Source organism: Coloeus monedula (genome assembly GCF_965178545.1).
Source record: "Coloeus monedula genome assembly, chromosome: 10".
NCBI classification, from domain to species: domain Eukaryota; kingdom Metazoa; phylum Chordata; class Aves; order Passeriformes; family Corvidae; genus Coloeus; species Coloeus monedula.
This window is the reverse complement of record NC_138790.1, coordinates 520,092-534,834: the sequence shown is the minus strand read 5'-3', so window position 1 is coordinate 534,834 and position 14,743 is coordinate 520,092. Positions and strand designations below refer to the sequence as shown.

General features: G+C 43.0%; 1 protein-coding gene across 9 annotated transcripts in view; it reads left to right on the top strand.

Moving 5' to 3' along the window:
- The first annotated feature begins 3,968 nt into the window (after positions 1 to 3,968).
- GIGYF2 (GRB10 interacting GYF protein 2) overlaps positions 3,969 to 14,743 on the top strand; it is a 77,058-nt gene continuing 66,283 nt past the window's right edge. For 7 of the 9 annotated variants that reach the window (XR_014226714.1, XM_082288322.1, XM_082288321.1 and 4 more), the window contains exon 1: positions 3,969 to 4,047. The gene's annotated coding sequence lies outside the window, so the exon portion shown is untranslated. Of the gene's footprint in view, positions 4,048 to 4,439; positions 4,627 to 4,930; positions 4,958 to 14,743 lie in introns of all 9 variants that reach the window. The other 2 variants (XM_082288318.1, XM_082288319.1) reach the window with 2 other exon arrangements.

Sequence of the window (14,743 nt, the reverse complement as noted above, 5' to 3'; positions counted from 1 at the left end):
TGATGAAATAGAAGCCATAAATATTTCATCCCGTGCAGATCTGCTCTGTGCTGATACATTCACTGTGTCTATGAGTCCTCAGGTCTCAGAAGTCAGGTAAAATCAGGGTGAAGTTTCCTTAGTCTCTATTTCCCCAGGAAAATTGCAACACTGCAGCTCTTGATTTTTTTTTTTTTCTTTCCTTTACAGCAGAGGCAAGCACTGCTGACTTGTGCTGCTGTGCACATGCAGCTGGGTAAGGAGCCCAGGGCTGCAGGAGAGGAAGGTGGAAAAAGGCTTTCTAGTGGTTTTATTTTAATAGAATTGAGTAAACTCCAGCTGACAAGTTTTAGTAAGGAAATGAACATTATCTGTGGTTTTGTTCAAACGGGTGCTGTTAGTTGGGACGTGCATTCAGTGCAATGAACAGTAAGTGCTTTTGGATGTCCATTTATTTTGCAGTTGCAGCAATGTGTGTTTTGAAATTAGCTTTGCAAAAATGGACATTGGGAAAATAGTTGCTTTCTGAATTGTTCTGTTTTGCTGGCAATTATTGGGTTGGATTAACAGTGTCATTAGGTTATGCAGAAGTATTGAAGAGAAGTTTTCTAGCTGTATCTCCCACCTAAAACCATGTGACAATACTTAGTTGTATTTACTTGTAATTTATCTATTACAATCCTTGATGCTCTGTCCTTTTATGCCTGAGGTCACCACAGGTGGCTCTCAAAGGTCCTGGCAATCACAGCTCTCTTTAGTGATGCCTGCTGGTACATTAATCCCTGTCTGGTATTTCTGACATTCCCCAACTGACTTAGCTCTACGATGGCAACTAGAGGAGTTTGATGAAAAGCCTGTTGCACTTAGTGGTCTTTCTCAGAAGGGAAAAAGACTTGCCTCAAGTCATTCATTTAGAATGGGAACTCCAGGTAGTCCTTGATCCCTGAAGGGATTTTGTTTAACATTTCCCAGAGTAGGCAAAGTACAATAGAGGAGTCACTAGCACTTCAGCCAGCACCAAGGGTGGGTTCAGCCTGTCTGGATGCTCAGATTGCAGTGGATTTCCCAAAGATGCTCCTGTCACAGCCATTGCCATTGGCTGCAGGGGACAGCCTGTGGCAGCAGGAAGTCTCACCTGAAGAGCTCGGTGTAGTCACAGTGGAGAGGAAGAGAAATGGTGTGATCAGGCTCTTCCTGGCTTGAGGTTTGGGATTTATCTGTGAGGATTAAGGTGACAAAATAACATTTTAACCTTTCTGGGAGTGTCTGAATAAATCCAAAAAAGACATCTAAAAGTAATTGAGTGTTGCAGAAGTAGCAGCTTGTTTGTGGTATTGTCTTTCAGCATAAGCCACCTGAGGTGACATGCATTGAAGTGACTGACTTTAAAAACTGCAGTTGAACGTTTGCCTGCTTTGCTGCTGTTTTCATTATTTTTAGGGATGTGACAAATGAGGACATGGAAAACAGAGGCTGCTGAGAAGACATTGACTCTTCCCAGAGAAAATCCCTGGTTATTTCAACAAACGGGGGAACCACTTTTCCAAGTAACAAAACGTAGGAGTGGCAAGGGGAAACATGACTGTGACACATCTTTCTGGACTGCTTTATGATCATTATGTATCATTTCAAAGCTGTGCTCTGTGTTCACTACTGTACTGAGGGAGGCAGGCTCTTGCCTCCAAGCCGGAATGGGTGAAAACAAGGGGTTAGTAAGGAAGGTTTACAGTTTGTTGGGAATGCTGCTTCCCTCCACTTGGATTTTTAGTAGTGTGGATGAATTGGCACAGTAATCCAGGGCTCTGAAGTACATCATGCCCTTGGTAGCCAGACTGGCTGCTGGGGTGATTTCACACCTACACAGTATCAGCTGACGTTCTGTCATTGAGCCATGCAGGAATTTTACTGCACAGGTACAGTCTTGAATTTTCATGAGATTCTCCCTGTTCTGCTTGAATGAGTGTTGTGGAAGATTTAAGATGCATCTGCTATTACCAAAAGATTGTCATTTGAGTTTCCTTGAGGTATTTTACAGAAATGCCAAGTTCTTCAGATGAGGCATGTTTCAGATGCTTCTTGAATTCTATTTTTTTTTTTTGTCTCAGTAATATAATGTTTGTGCTAACTGGGGAAAAAAAAATTCCACAAGTGCTAAACATCTCCCATCTCAGATAAAGGTTGTCTTAGAGCATGTGAAAATATTTTTGAGTGCTCAAACTCACAGCTGATAAGTAGAATAACAAGGCACAGCTGCTTGTGCAATGAAATTGGAAGTTCTCACTGACAACTTGAAATGCAGCTCTGTCTCCTCCATCCCTCTCTTTATCATTATTAGTATTGGCTCAAGCTGTGTGACAACAACCAGGGGGATTGAATGCAGCTTATCAGAGACCAGCCCTTTTCTAGGGAGCTTTGCTTTTCCATACCAGCCTCCTAATAGAGAAATTCCATTCTAAGGTTTTTGGGTGAGGTAGTCCTATGTAGCTCTCAGCTAAAAATAAGCCCCAAGAATTACAGGCTTTCAGCCCATTAGCTCATAAGAATCACTGGTGTTCACTGTTGCATCATTTTTGGCTGTCATTCAGTACACAATGACAAGTATTTATCCACCTAGAAGAGGAGGGATAAAGCTACATGGGTTGTGGCCGACATCATGATTGGAGTGAAACTGTTTCAGCTGAAAACGGTTATACCTTCAGCAGTGCGTAACAGCCCAAAATAGGTTTTTTAGGCTGAAGGAACCACATGCATCATGTACTAATATGGGTTTGGGGACTAAAAATAAACTGGTATTTTTAGCTGAAGAAAGTTTGCCTTGAGCTCCTGATTTTTCCATCAGGAAGAGTCAAAATATGTATCATCTAATGCCCTTTCTCTGTCAGTAGCAGCGGCACCTGCTGCCGCCTCCCAGGGTGACTCCCACGGCAGCGTGTCCTCAGGACTCCTCCAGTGCCCGGGCGAGAGCAGGTCCAGCCCTCGGTCCCTGGGCACTGTGAGTGCTCACACACGGTGGCTTCTCACACGGTTTCTTGTGGCCACCGATAAAGCTGAATTGCCTCATGGAACCACACAGAGGCAACAGATAAGCCTGGGAGCCACACTGCGGTGCTGAGGACGCCTGTGTGTGTGTGTGTGTGTGTGTGTGTGTGTGTATGTGAGACAGCAGCGGGAGGGTGGCAGAATCACGGAATCATTCAGGTTGAAAAAGACCTCTGAGTTCATCGACTCCAACCCGTGACTGATCCCCACCTTGTCAACCGGACCAGGGCACTGAGTGCCCCGTCCAAGCGTTCCTTGAACACCTCCTGAAACAGTGATTCCACCACCTCCCTTGACAGTCCCTTCCGATGCGTAATCACCCCTTCCGTGAAGAATTTCTTCCTGATGTCCAGCCTAAACCTCTCCTGGTGCAGCTTGAGGCCATGTCCTCCTGTCCTGTCCCTCGTTCCCTGGGAGCAGAGCCCGACCCCCACAGCTGCACCCTCCTGTCACAGGGAGTTGTGGAGAGCAAGAAGGGCCCCCCAGAGCCTCCTTTTCTTCAGGCTGAGTCCCCCCAGCTCCCTCAGCTGCTCCTTGTCAGTCTGAACTGGTGAACCTTCCCCAGCTCTGTTCTCTTCTCTGGACATGCTGCAGCCCCTCAATGCCCTTCCTGAATTGAGAGGCCCAAAACTGGACATAGGATTCAAGGTGTGGCCTTACCAGTGCCGAGTGCGGGGGAAGTGGCGCAGTGATTTGATTACCGGGGGTTCGGGCAGGGCGGGAGGCGCGGGGACCCCCCGGCCCAGCCATCTCCCTCCATCTCCCCTCAGGGCAGTAAAGGGGAACGGGGGGGGCGGGCGGCTGCGGCGGGCTCACGCCTCCGGCAGGGGGCGCTGGAGGCCCGCCCCTTCGCGGTGGCGTCACATGGGCGGTGGGCGGGAAGCGCCGCCGCTCATCCGGGTCCCGCGGCGGGGGCTGGGGGCGTGGCTTCGTCCTCACGTGACGCTGCGTGGCGGCGCACCCGCCATCTTGTGTTGTTGGGCTGAGGAGTCGCCGCGGCTGTGAGGGACTCTCCGCCCGGGAGCGCAGGTAATGCCGTCCCACTACCGCTCGGCCCCGCCGCCGCCCCGGCCACCCCCGGCACGCCCCCGCCGCCGCGCGCCCCGCCCGACCACCGGCCCCGTCGGCGGTCCCCGTCCGCCGCGGCTGCCGCAGCACCGAGGCGCCCCGCGGCCTAACCGGGAGGCGAGGCCGCCCCGGGGGCGGGGGGGGGTGGGGGGGAAGGTTTGCGTCTGGAGGGCCCCCCTGCGCTCCCCATGGGCCTCTGCGGGGGTCGTTGGAGCTGGGGCGAGCGGGCCTTGAGCTCTCCATGCGGGTCCTTGGTGCCTGTCAGGCGGCGGCGGGGCGCCCGCGGCTCCTCACGCCCTCCGGGGCCGTCTCCCCTCGCACTGACCCTTGTGAACTCGCTCGTCCCCTCCCAGCCCAGCGGGAGCGCCGCGGTGAGCCCCGCTTCGAGCACGGCCAGCCCTGTCAGGTTACACTGGCTGAGGAAGGAGGGAGCTCCGAGCCTTCTTCCGCGCAGGCAGCAGGGTGTTGGGAGCAGCGGTGACCGGCAGTGTTTGACTGGAGAGGCCTTGGCAGGCTGAAGAGAGCATCGATCAGAATTGTGTACGTTTGGTATTGATCCAAGACAAGTAGTTTCAGTGTCAACAGAGCACTTACGGCTCTTTCAGTTCTCTGTGATTGCGCTTTGAAGTGGGACAAGGTGTAGGCCAAAAGGAGGTGTTGCTAAGTAGTGCTTCTGGAATAAAAAAACACGTCTTCCCCAGTAATGTTCAGTTCAACGTTCGTGGTGTGCTGCTTTTACTGTAATTCTTGAACATCTGTGTACTTGGGTGGGCAGGGAAAGGATTTTTGAATTCTGATTATATTTCTCTAACTTCTTGCTGCTCATTCTATTTTCTTGCTTCAGGAGCTGACTTGGGCAAGTTCCTGGAAAGTACGTGTGAATTTTTTTTTTTTTTCTTTTCTCATAACTGTGCTGGTTGCTTTTGTTCTTAAGAAACTTTAATAAACACAAATTAATTTGCTGTTTTGTGAATGGAGCATTTGGTTGATGCACAGTGTGATAATTGGAAACCTTTGTAAGCAAAATTGGTTGCAGTTGTCACCAACAAAAGCTTTGTTTTGGTATTTTTACGTTCTGTTATTGGGTGGTGACTGCAGTAGATAAGAAGAGCATTATTGCTATGAGGTGTTGGTTTTCTTGCCATGCGCTTGAGTAGGTATCCTTTGAGCAGTTAGCTGATGCCAGTGTGAAAATGTGTGACTTAATTGGTCCTGGGGGTGCCAGTAGAAATGTTGGACTGTCTGTGGCCCCTTCTGCACCTGCTTTGCTCCCCAGGTTCATGCAGTTGTACAAGTTAATTGATGTCAGTGGTTATGTGTTGGTGTTAATTTCTCAGTGAATGTGTGATTTAAAAAAAAATAAAGTTTCTGTCTAATAGCCAGGTGGATTAAAGAAAGGGCAGAATCCTGGAAGTTGGATCTCACCTCTTATGTTGAGACTTTGATAACCAGTTTCAGTATCTGACAATATTGTGTATAAATCCAGGAGCTGAATGATTTTAAGAGTTTCTCAGGCTTTCCCCACCCCAGAATACAGGAATGTGCCTGGGGACACCTGGACACTGTATTTCTTTTGGGGCCTTTTCCTGAATGGTTTCTTGAGCCTGTCTTTTAAAGCAAGATCATAGAACTAAAATGTAATGTGGTCTTGGAGCAGGAATGATTTGTTTCACAGGGTGCTTACGAAAAAACTTGATACTACAGTAAAGCCTTGAACTCTTGTAGATCCTCTTTTTGTTACAAGTGTTGATCTTGAGGATAGTAAAATATCCTCAGGTGCTGCTATTAGCATTTTTGATTGCCTTTCTAAAACATACAGTAAACTAAAAACTATGACCTCTATGATTATGTAAGTGAAAAAATGCTTGTAAATAGACAGTTGAGGGCTTTGTAATTAATTTTTTTCCTTACTGTTTTACTCCTCGGTTGAGGAAAAAACTTTGTGTAAAAAGGGAGCATGAAGAAGGTTTTGGGTTTTTTAAGGATTTGAGACTAAGTGCCACTGTATCTCTCTGCTAAGGCCAGTTGTCTGAATGAAGTTCTGTCAGAAACTGGAGTTCCTCATACCTGAATGTAAGAAAAAAACCAGCAGTTTTTTAAGCTCTATAGATACTTCATAAAAAAAAAAACCCAACCCTAATGTCAGAGTCCCCTGGAACACCTTGTTGGGACAGTGAATGGCTGAAGGCTTTGCTGGTATGTCTCTCTGCTGGAACTTTGTTTAAACCTAGAAGGGAAAGCACTGGTTCACAGTAACTGATGAAGATGAGCTGGGCACTATGATCTATGCCTTCCCCTTTGCTGTCTCTCTTCATTTATTTATCTATTTATTTTAATTACTAAGAACGTGAAATTTGATTTTGCCTACTTTCATCTGGTCTTGTAAGTTCAAGTAACTGTCGTATATATGTTTCTTATTCTTTCATTAAGGTCTTAAAAATTCTTCCTTAGGACTTTAAAAAGTATGGTGTTAAGTTCTCTCATAGTCTGATTTAGAAAAAAAAATCCATTTCCAAGCATTTTTTTCTTAATTTTTCTGTTTTTCTTGCTTTTTTTCCCCCTTCAGTGCTTCTGCTCAAAGATTAGTGGTGATAAGCTATATTTAATTCATGATAGTAGGTAGAGCTATGGGGCAGAGCAAGGGAGCCTTCTCCCTACAGAGCTTGCTATGGATCTATTGGATGCCTTGGTGAGGAGAAACCTATTTCTTTGTTTACTGAGGAAGCATTTGCCTTGAAAGAGGCTCTTTCTTTGTGTGGTTTTCTCATCAATTTATTTTAATTCATAGAGTGACATTTGAAATCCAAGATGTGTGAAATGCTGCAGGGGGACGGAGTTTGCTTTTATGGGAACAAAATCAGTTTTCTACCCAGCTTAGCCTCTCCTTTTGTCTCTTGCTCTCAACTCTGGAACGGTTTTTTTTTTTTGTTGCACAAAGGATTTGGCTTGAAAATCACCAGAAGTGAGAAAACTTAGAAAGTTTGCTCAAGGTGTGCCTAAGTTATGGACAGAACTAAGAATTAAGTGCTTTAAGTGACAAGGTCTGTACGGCATTGGCCCTCTTGTGGTTGGTGGTAATATGTGTGTTGGATATATATAACCAGTTCATCATGGGAATGTTTAATACCATTATTTTTTCATGTTTAGATCAGATGGCAGCTGGGGATTGTAGCAGGCTGAGGTTTTTGCATTGCTTTGTTAAGAGCTGAGATTGCCACTGTGTGTTGATTACAAAACGTGTCCACTTCTCTTTTTTTGCAGAGGGAGGGCTTTAATTCCATTTCCTCTAAAGGTGAATAAACTCTCCTTGAATTTAGACACTGTAGAGATGGCTTGATGTTTGCATGGGAAGCTAGCCTGCCATTAAAATTTTTATCTTTGTCTTTTTTTTTTTTTTTTTTAAAGGAAAGGATGCATAGAATTGTTGTGATGCATCTGAGGTTTTGGCAAGCATGAAATCAAAGCGTGTTTTTTCAGGAGTGAGCCTCTCCTGTAATCCTTAAAGCTTGTAATATATAGAAGCTGGATATGTAGACATCAGGATTATAAAGAAAATCAGAAGGAATTCCATGAGCTGTGTAGAGGTTATAGGGTGTATAGGTCAATGAAAAATTTTGATGGATATTTAGAGAATTGTTTTCAAACACTGCTTTGTTGACTGCCTTTTGGATCACTTATTAATTTTCGATTGTCTCAGCTAGTTATTAAAACTGTGCATTATCATCATTCTCTCTCTTTGGGCATATATTTAAAAAGTCTAGGGAAATAAAGAACAATTACTTGATGGCTTTAGTAGGTTTCCTTATATACATATATGTATATTGTATATGTAGTTTGTCATTATAAACAGATAAACAAGCTTACATATGCAGTTACAAAAAATGGTTAGAAAATAGTTTTGTACTGTTAAATAGTTACTATTTCAGTGAAAGTAAGCATGATGCATTGCACTTCAAGTTTTGTTACTTGAAATTTTGTCCTTTTTATTCAGTAGAGAAATACTTGTTTCAAGTTCTGGCTAAAATGAAATAGGGTTTTTTATGTTTTCTCCTTGATAATAAATGTAAATTGCATTCTGTTAGTAGTATTTTATGATAAAAATACTGGCTTGTGTGACTGGAAGACTCAGAGGCTGTAGATGTCAGTGGGTAGATCAGTTTGGGTGAAAGCAGATGGGATATGTGTGTGGTAGTGTGTCCAGTCTTCAGACTGGAAGAAACAAGGAAGAGATATGCTCTGGACACTGGAGATGACTTTGGGTGAAGTTTTGTGATGATAGATAGCTGAATAGCTGAATTTACATGTCTTCAGCCTTAGAATGTCATGTGGCAAGGTGTTGGTTTGGCTGGCAAGTAATGGATTTATAAACTGATCTTTTGAGCCACATGTGTTAGAATCGGAGGATGATTTAGTTGGAAGAGCCTTTGGTGGTTGTCTGCTCCAGCCTCCTGCTCAAAGCAGGACTGACGTCAGTGTTAGACTGTGTGTGACAGAAAGTGAGTGAGGCTGATCATGGAATAGCATATGGCAAGGTTTTTATGTAAAAACGTTTCATAACTTAATAAATCAGAGGCGCCATTCAACCACCATTTAAACCACTGGAAGCTTTTATGATAGGCTTAGTTAATGCTGAATCACTTGCATATGTGATTTTCTGTTATACTAAGTTTTAAGAGTACTAAGGTTGGGGTCAGGCTAACATCACAAGTCAATTTACAAAGTTACGGTTCTTAGATCAAAAGAAGTTAATTTTTTTAGCAAATTTTGCAAAAATTGATAAGCTGTTAAAAAGTGTTGTAGTTCATAGGTAGTATGCAGTCTGATACACATTCTGATTCTCTCTGTTAGAACATTTTATTAAACACTCACTGTTGGATGTTTGTTTCCTGAAGTATAGGATATCTCAGAACTGCATGAGCAGGAAGCCTTAAGGAACAGGGGGAGAGGGGACGGAGAGAATTTCCAAAGCCCAAAGAAGCTGCTTATTTGAATTACATTTTAAGAACAAACTCCTGAACCCTCACAGCAACCTAGATCTGTTAATTCAGTGACTGTTTTCAGTGAATGTAGTCTGAAGCTGTGTTGTTCCACTTAGAAAATACGTATTGGCTATATAACGTGTGTGATGAGCGGGAGAGAGGTGCTGCAGTGGGGTTTTGGTTGCTGGCCTTGCTGGGGAGCAGGTAGACAGACTTGGCATCCTCATCTGTAATGCCTTGTGGAAGGGCACAGACGAAATGTTTATCTACCAGCAAGTTTTCCATGTGTGAGGTAGACAGATGTGGAAGTGATTTTTTTTTTTTTTTTAGCTGGAAAGTGAGCCCTGGCAGGATTTTGGGATAGGATTTGGAATGAGAAGCATTTGTGTTCCAGCCAGTGGCAAGGCCAAGGGTGTGGTTCCCTGACTGCTTGGAGCTTAATCGCTGGTGTCTGCCTTTGGCTGGGAGTCTGGTAGTAAAGGTGGAGGTCGCGCTGTGTTCTGGTGGGGAAAGTGCGAAAAGCATTCAGATTTGGCTGCGTGAAGCAAGAAGTGGATAGCTCTCCAGCCTACCTCTAAACCATCAAATTCACAACAGTAGGTAGGAAAGGAGAACATCTGGAATTGTGTTACTTAATGTTCTAAATTTTTCTTGGGTTTGGTTGTTAGGTGTGTAGGTCTTGTTAGTCTCTTGTGTCATTCTATCCCTGAAGGGCTACTTGTATTTGTTGTTCTTGACGTGGGTGCAAGATGTTGCAAGCTACGGTGCTCCATAAAGCTTTAAGTGGATCTGTGTAGTGAGCAGAGGAGTGCCAATTTGAAAGCGCTGTTTGAGGTAGTCTTGGACACTTTTTGTTCAGAAACTGCCGAGAGTTTGAAATACTTTTGCAAGAGTTGGAAAATTCACTGCCTTTATCAGGAATAAGGTCTGGTAAGCCAGAAGGGACTCCTGTGAGTTGTGTGGCATCTTGTATAATGTGACTAATAGATTTTTTTTCTGATTAATTTTCTGTTTATACTAGAACATACTTCTTAGAAAATCATGTCACATTGACCTAAAACCATCTAACTTTGTTGATTATCTCTGAATGTCTTGCTTCAGTCCCTTCACTGAATAAACTTGGGTCTTCAGATGTTTTTACCTGCGTGATCATTTACAGACTAAGATACTTAATTTTTTCTCAAAGCTCAATAAATAGAGCTTTAGTATGTTGTTGGTGTTTTTTCTCCTCACTGCAGGGCATGTCTGTCAGGTTCTATCAATTTTGAACACCTGATTTATCAGCTCTTTTGCCTCTTACAACAGAAAAGACACCATATCCCTTCAGTGGTAAAATTTGGTGTATATGTACTCTGCATTTTCTTTTTCTGGGGTTAAGTGTTTTTTGTTAGCTCTTTTAGTCAATGCTGTATCATATATTCCTTTTCAGTTGATTAATGTCATAAATCTCAGCATGGTTTCAGGACTGATTTCCAGAATAGTCTTGCATTTCTTATATATCACCTGTGTGTTCTGCTTGTGAGTCTCTTGACTTTGCTTTATTCAGTGCAACCTGCTAGACTGGACTGAGTCATTGAATAATTCATGATGGTACTATTGATGATGTGTCAGTTCCATTATTTACCATATCCACGTTTGTCATCCTTAGGTTTTAGAAGTTTTGTGGGTCAGTGTTACAGACTCGGTAGAAGATAGCTTCTTACCTTTTACTTGGTTTTGAGAATTCTGTCTGAGATGGGTTGTTGTAGATTCTTTAGAAGAGAATAGAAATTAGGTTGTGATGACGTGAGACCTTTTGTGTGGTTCTGAATGATTTTGTCCTTTTTAACGTTCCAGTGAATTGAAATGTCGTGCAGAAGTTAAAATTTATCTACTTGCTCAAGCAATGACATTTCTACTCTTACAAAACTATATTTTCATTGAATGTCTTCCATAAGTCTGTGTTTCCTGGCCTTAATTATGTCAGTGTCCTTTAATCAGTGTTGTCTGCTTTAGCCAGTGATTAATATCAAACAAGACAGGTAGTGTAGCCACCTGAGTCATCCTGTTTACCATTGTACTTCAGAGGTGGCTTGCATACAGTTGTGGATCATCTTTAATATTTCAAGAATTAGAGGAAATCAGCATTAATTATTCAGTCAACCTGTTAATTTTTTTAAAAACACAGTTACTGGCACTGACATTAGCTAGCTCTAGTAGCTGCCTGTGGAATGTTTTCTTGCTTGTGGAAGGCGAAGTTCTGTCATCTTGATGTAATGTTGCTGTTGAATGGTGGAGCACTGCTGTTAAATTCCTTCTCCATGTTTATTTAAGGCGAACCCATTTCCTCGCACTTAAGTCTGCTCATTTTGGGTTTCTGTTGTGTTCTTTGGTTCTCAAATTTTCATCCAATTTCTAGGTTTAAAAGACTGTTTCAGACCTACAGTAGCAACAGAACTACCTTGAAAGGAAAGGATACTTTTCTTCCTAAATACCTCTGATCGAAGAGTAGACCATTTCAAAATAAAATAGCTGTGTATAGGAAGGATCAGTGGTATATCTTTTTTGGGTTTCCAGAGTTAATAAAAAACCTAAGCATGCAGCAGCCCCAAAACTATATGGTGGTTTTTTGTTAGGTTTTGTTTTGGTGGTGGTGGGTTTTGTTTTGTTCTTTTGTCTGCAGAAAAGATTAGATGGGCAGACCTGAATGCAGCCATTGCCTAGACTTGGAACACTAAGAATCTCTGTCTTGGTAGTCTCTGCCTAGAACAGCAGAACGTCTTGGTGAGAGACATTGCCATGAGCTGCAAGCTGTGAGAATTCTGTAATAGAAATGTAGGAATTTAACATTGCCTGAAAATCTTAATGTTGGTGCCTGTCAGTAACAGATGAACCTTAAATGGCAGTTATGTGAGGTTGAGCAAAGTCTGGGAAACATGGTAGTTTTGATCTTTCAAAACTCTGAAAACAGCTTTTTGTCTAGCTATTTATTAGCTACCTGTATGTTTTAAATAAAATACCAGAGCTTATGGGCAAAATGTGCCACAGTAATTGTAGACCTCCAACTGAAACATCTTATGCATTTTAACACATAAATCTAGGCAGTAGAATCAAGTTCAGGCTTGTGTCTGCAGCAGATGTTTATGAGCTTTAATACATTTTTAAGGTACTAAATAGTGAGCTTGAAAAATAATTTAAGAAACTGCAAGCTTGGTAAAATAAGCATTGTTCCTAAAGTGAACCAGTGAAATGAGTGTTGCTGATGGCAGCATCTGCATATATAATATTATCTGTTAATTGTGAGTGAAAGGTACTTAAAGGCTTCATGTTATTGGATTATAGTTTGTGTCTGTTCAGACAAAAAGTACTAAGCACCTGACAAAATAGGGGTTTTTTCCCCCCTTGCCAGCCTGCAGGTTGTTTGTGGGGTTGATGTGATTTCTTCTCTTCATTCCTACATGCTGATGGCAGGTCGGTGGCTGTGGTGTCACCTCAGGAGAATGGGGTCCCAATTCCGGTTCATGAACCAATTCCATTCTTCCTGAAATATGCAGGAAAACCCCAGTGGTTTGTAGGGTTGTACTGGCACCTTGATCAAGTGTTGACCTTATTTGAAGAAAACTTTGGAGAAAATGTTCCTGTGTGGAGGAGTGGTGGGAAGCACCAGGTAGCCTTCTTGGCCAAGTAGTAGTGTTAACTGGCCATTATCAAAATATTGCCTCAGTTTCTCTCTTCAGCTTGAGGCTGCCCCATGTGCTCTCTGCCCATATAAAATTTGTCACTGTGGAGATTCCTCAGTCAATAGCTGTTGATTTGGAGAAAAACCTTGACTCACAAAACTAGCTGTTCAGAAAGGGGCTTTTTCCTCATTAAATTGTATCAAGGAGGAAATGTTAGGTATGTATTATTTTTGTAGTTTGCCATCCTTGCTTAATAAGGAAGCAGCTTTTTAATAAAGGCCAAAATGAACATGTCAGTTATTAATATTGAATTTTAAGACCCAAGAAAGTGATCTAGATAATAAAGATGTGATAAGTTCATGCCTTTTGCTTAGCCAAAATGGTTGAATTTGTGACCTGATCATTCATTCCCATCTCCTAATTCCTCATGCTTTCTCTTGCTCCACCCTGACTTTTGCCTCCTGTGATGTGAGTGCTGCCTAGTCCACTCCAACTTGCCTTTCCAGTTAGTACAGCTTCTCCTGCTCACCAGCCAGGTGTGGTGTGCAGTCACTGTCAGAGGTTCCTTTCAGGGTTGGCTTCCATGCTCTCCCCTTCTGGCTGCCGCTTTGAGAACCAGCAGAAGCAGCACAGGGTTTCCACTCCCTCTGTTTCATCTGCTCTGACGTGGCTTAGTGTTTTCCTCTGGTGCACTTGCTGTCTTAGCTTTTCTGAGCTTTCTCCCTGTTCTCTGCCCTCCTCCTCCCAAATCACTGCCCATTTCCAGAGTGCCTCTTGTCCAACAGTTTTCTCTCAGCCTTGCCTGTAATTGTTTTTTCGTGTGCATTTTGTTTCCAGGTAATGTTGTCTATTCAGTTCACCTGTCACACCTATTCAGATAATTTGCACATCTGTTTTGGGTTTTAGGGGATGTATTCAGTACATTTTCATTCACTTACAGTTGTCTTGTTTTCAGTTCAAAATTCATACAGTCAGAACTTCAAGGGATGGCGTAACTTACCTGAATGCAATACAGAAGAGGAAGGGTTCACAAAACAAAGTGCGGTGGCCCAAATGAGGGATAGGGAAAACCATTTAGCAGCTCTGGGATGAGACTAGCATTCTTGAAGTACTAAACTGCTAAGGAGGCTTGTAGAGAAACATGACACAGCATCCTCAGTTTTTTGGGAAGGTAATGCAGAGTCTGAAGAGTGGGGCCTAGTGGGTCCAGAACCAGTAAACAGCTTGATCCTAACTGGTTTTTAGTGCTTTGTCCTTGTATGTGATGCATTTCAGCTGTGTTTTCGTTGCAGTTTAACCCTCAGTGCCAGCCTTTTTGCTATTACTGATACTAGCCTAGCTTTGATGTTGGGAGTTAGAAGATGCCGGGCTCCCTGGTGATGCACGTGTGTTGATCTGAAAAGTCTCCACCCCGCCCCACCCCCAGCAGAAGGATTACAGGCGTTGCAGGAAGTGGAGGGACAGCCATCCAATTAAGGCTACCCGGCATTGTGTTAGAGGCTTGTCTCTGCCCAAGTGTGCAGGATGGTTTACTTGAATTGCCCCACAATATTTTCATGTGTGGCTGCTGCATGTTGTCTTTGGGTAAGCCACCTTTTATTTTGATTTTCAGGATAATGAATGGATATACCTTGAATGTTCTGATGAGCTGTCAGCTGCTTCAGAAAGGCAACTCAGATCAGAGCAAAATAATCTCAGACTAGGACTGTGACAATATCTGGGTATTTTTGTGTTAGCTTCTGTTGCAGGTAGTAGGGATAATTCCATTTCATTGTCTAGAATTATTGTGAAAATAAAAACATTACAATCTGTATATAAATTAATTTGTGTATGGGACAAAGAGGATGCCTTAAAAATACATAAGCCAAGTGCTAGTTGGTGGGTTTAGGCTGCAGGGAGTTTTATAAGCATTTGGAATCTTATGCCCAAAATATTTGGGTAAAATCTGCTCAAGCAGTTTTAACATATTTGGTTTCAGTATGCTTTGTCATCTTCTAGCTTTGAGGGTATTGATTTATT